Source organism: Kryptolebias marmoratus, linkage group LG20, assembly GCF_001649575.2.
Source record: "Kryptolebias marmoratus isolate JLee-2015 linkage group LG20, ASM164957v2, whole genome shotgun sequence".
NCBI classification, from domain to species: domain Eukaryota; kingdom Metazoa; phylum Chordata; class Actinopteri; order Cyprinodontiformes; family Rivulidae; genus Kryptolebias; species Kryptolebias marmoratus.
The window spans coordinates 2,061,153-2,065,061 of record NC_051449.1 but is presented as its reverse complement, the minus strand read 5'-3'; positions in this window follow the sequence as shown (position 1 = coordinate 2,065,061).

Here is a 3,909-nt window from a genome sequence, read left to right as displayed (position 1 = left end):
GGGTGAGTCTCGGGTACAATTCTATTTCCAAGATGGTCGCAAGGATTATAATGTCTCTTTGTTTGCTTACAGGTCCTAGAGGAGGATTGCGGCGTCGAGCAGAGCGGTTCCAGTTGTTCCAGAAGATAAGCCAGTTTGCAGCGAGGTAAGTATCTGTGATTATCCAGGTAAGTGGTCCTTCAGATCCGTAGTTGTGGCGTGGCAAAAACCTGAGTCGTAGGCACAATACAAAGAACGTAATTAGCATGAGGAGCATAAGTTGGGTTAGACACTGAGGCGGAGAATCTAACCCAGAAGGTTTGATGCTCCAGCGAAGATCTGATCCCAGCCTGCTGCTTAAGTACCGGCTGGTTTCATCAATAGGAACTGGAACACCTGTGGAGGAATGATTAGTGGCACTGCCCAAAAGGCGGGGCCAAACCCAGATCCTCACAGTACCCCCCCTCTAACAATCGCCTCCTGGCGATTTTGGACGTCTCTCTGGATGTGCCCTATAAAAGTCCGAGATCAGGGAGGCATCCAGTATAAAGGACCTGGGGACCCACGTGTGCTCCTCAGGTCCATAACCCTCCCAATCAACCAGAAATTGCGTCCCTCTACCCCTTTGTCGTGCGTCAATGATACGGTTGACCGTAAAAGTGGGATGATTGTCGATCAACCGGGCGGGAGGGGGGAGGACGGTAGGTGGGCTTAATGGACTGTCCACGAACGGTTTGATCTAGGAGACATGAAATGCTGGGTGGATTTGCATAGCTGTAGGAAGGGACAAACGGACTGAGGTGGGATTTAGCACCCTCTCTATGGGAAAGGGTCCTATGAACCGAGGAGCAAGTTTTCTCGAGGTGCCTTTAAGAGGAATGTCTTTAGTGGAAAGCCAAACCTTGTCGCCCACCTTATATTTAGGTGCTGAGGAACGGTGATGGTCAGCATACTTTTTATTTTGTTCACTAGATCTCTGTAGTGCTCTTCTAGTTTGTCGCCATATGCTTTTGCACCTTCGAAGATGGGCCTGCACAGAAGGGACAGCAATTTCAACTTCAAAGCTGGGGAACAGTGGTGGATTGTATCCAAGAGCTGCCTCAAAAGGTGATAATCCTGTGGCCGAAGAGACGTGAGTGTTGTGTGCATACTCAATCCACACCAGCTTCTTGCTCCATGTGGAGGGATTGTCGCTCGCCAGAACCCTGAGGGCCACCTCCAACTCCTGATTGCATCGTTCTGATTGACCATTAGATTGTGGATGGTACCCGGATGTGAGACTCACCCCAGCCCCCAATCCCCTGCAGAAACTTCGCCACACCTGAGAAGTAAATTGTGGGCCTCTGTCCGAAACGATGTCCACTGGGATCCCATGAAGGCGAAAGACATGTTGTGTGATGATCTCAGCAGTCTTGAAGGCGGTGGGGAGCTTAGTTGAGCAGACTTTGAAAATCGGTCAACAATGGTGAAGATGACTGTATGTCCCTGTGAAGGTGGTAATCCGGTGACAAAGTCTATTGCAATGTGTGACCATGGCCGACTCGGTATAGGTAGCGGCTGCAATAACCCGGCTGGAGGTTGATTGCCACCCTTGAAACGGGCGCAGGTGGGACAAGCTGAGACAAACTCTTTGACGTCCGCAGCCAAACTGGACCACCAGAAGTACTGGTTGGCCAACTTTGTCATTTGGTTGACTCCTGGATGACAGGGAAACTGCTGGGAGTGTAACCAATTCAAAACCCTGGGTCGAACTGTGGTTGGGACATAAATTTTGTCAGGAGGGCCTCCTCCGGGGTCAGGTTCTCCTTGTTGAGCCTCCCGGATCTCCCTTTCAATGTCCCATGTGAGGGCCCCCACAATCAGGGAAGGAGGGATTATGGGTTCCTCCTGATCAGGTGAGTCTTCTCGAGCCCAGAGCCTTGATAATGCATCTGGCTTTACATTCTTGGTTCCTGGTCTGTAAGTGATGGAAAAATTGAACCGCCCGAAGAACAAGGACCACCTAGCCTGCCGGGGGTTCAATCTTTTAGCTGTTTGGAGGTAAGCTAAATTTTTGTGGTCCGTCCAAATTATGAACGGAGCCTCGCTCCCCTCTAGCCAATGTCTCCATTCTTCGAGTGCCAATTTGATGGCTAACAATTCCCTGTTGCCAACATCATAATTACTCTCGGCCGACGTGAGACGCAGAGAGAAATATGCACATGGATGAATTTTGTTGTCTTGAGTAGACCTCTGAGACAGAACAGCCCCAACTCCTGTATCTGAGGCGTCAACTTCTACAATAAATTGTAGCTTGGGATCAGGATGTCGAAGTATAGGAGCCGAGACAAATAGAGCTTTCAATTTATTGAAGGCTGACTGAGCTTCCGGTGACCAGATGAATGACTGTTTGGTGGAGGTGAGTTGTGTGAGAGGGCTAGCGACTTTACTGTAATCTTGGATGAACCTGCGGTAGAAGTTGGCAAAGCCGAGGAAACGTTGGAGTTGGCGACGATCAGTGGGAGTGGGCCAGTCTGCCACAGCTCGGATCTTCTCGGGGTCAGTCTGGTAAAACCCCTGTCCGAAGATGAAACCCAGGAAGTTAACGGTTGTCACACCAAACTCACACTTCTCCGCTTTCACAAATAGTTGATTCTCCAAGAGTCTTTGAAGTACGGCCTTGACATGGTTCTGATGCTGAGCAGGATCCTGTGAATAGATGAGGATATCGTCAAGATAGACGAAAACAGAAATATTAAGAAAGTCTCTTAGGATGTCATTTATTAACGATTGGAAAACAGCAGGGGCGTTAGTTAATCCAAATGGCATGACTAAGTACTCAAAGTGCCCGAGAGGAGTCTTAAAAGCTGTTTTCCACTCGTCTCCTTCCCTTATCCTTACCAGATGGTAAGCGTTTCGTAGGTCGAGTTTAGTGAACATGGTGGCAGAATGCAGTTGTTGATGGACGGAGTCAATTAGCGGGAGTGGATACTTATTCTTTACAGTGATCTGATTTAATCCTCTGTAGTCAATGCAAGGACGAAGACTCTTGTCCTTCTTTTGTACAAAGAAGAATCCCGCCCCTAAGGGCGACTTGGATGGATGGATGATGCCGGAAGCCAGAGAATCCTCGATGTAAGATTTCATGGCATCTCTTTCAGGTCCAGAAAGGTTGAACAACCGACTAGAAGGAAGTGTTTCACCTGGGATGAGTTCTATGGCGCAGTCGTAAGGTCGGTGGGGTGGTAAAGATAGTGCCTTAGCTTTACTGAACACAGGAGCCAGATGGTGGTACTCGACTGGGATCTTGGATAAGTCTGGGCTCTGTTCAGGTTCAGTCTTAGTACTGGAGGACGGCAAAGCAGAGTGTAAACAATTCTGTAGGCAGAAGGGGCTTCATGACTCGACCCTTCTTTCTGTCCAGTTGATTACTAGATTGTGTAGTTGTAGCCAAGGAAACCCTAGAATCATCTGAGTATTAGGTGCGGAAAAAACTAGAAAATCACTCTCCTCTCTGTGATTAACAGATACCAGGAACTGTAACTTAGCGACCTTGTGAGTGATTCTGGTGATTACTTGCCTGGAAATATCTATAACGGGAAGTGGAGAGGATAATGGAGTAGGTTTTAATTGCAAGCGGTTGACTAAATCCCTGGAAATTAGACTCTGTTCTGCACCTGAATCAATTAGAGCATGGACTGGGATCTTAATCTGATGATTTAACAGGGGCCAAACCCAGATCCTCACACATGCACCCTCAAGGACCCTGCTGAGGGTGGAGAGCTGGTCCTGTGTTCCACGGCCAGGACGAAAACCACACTGCTCTTCCTGAATCCGAGGTTCGACTATCCGACGGACCCTCCTCTCCAGAACCCCCGAATAGACCTTACCAGGGAGGCTTAAGAGTGTGATCCCTCTGTAATTGGAACACACGCTCCGGTCCCCCTTTTT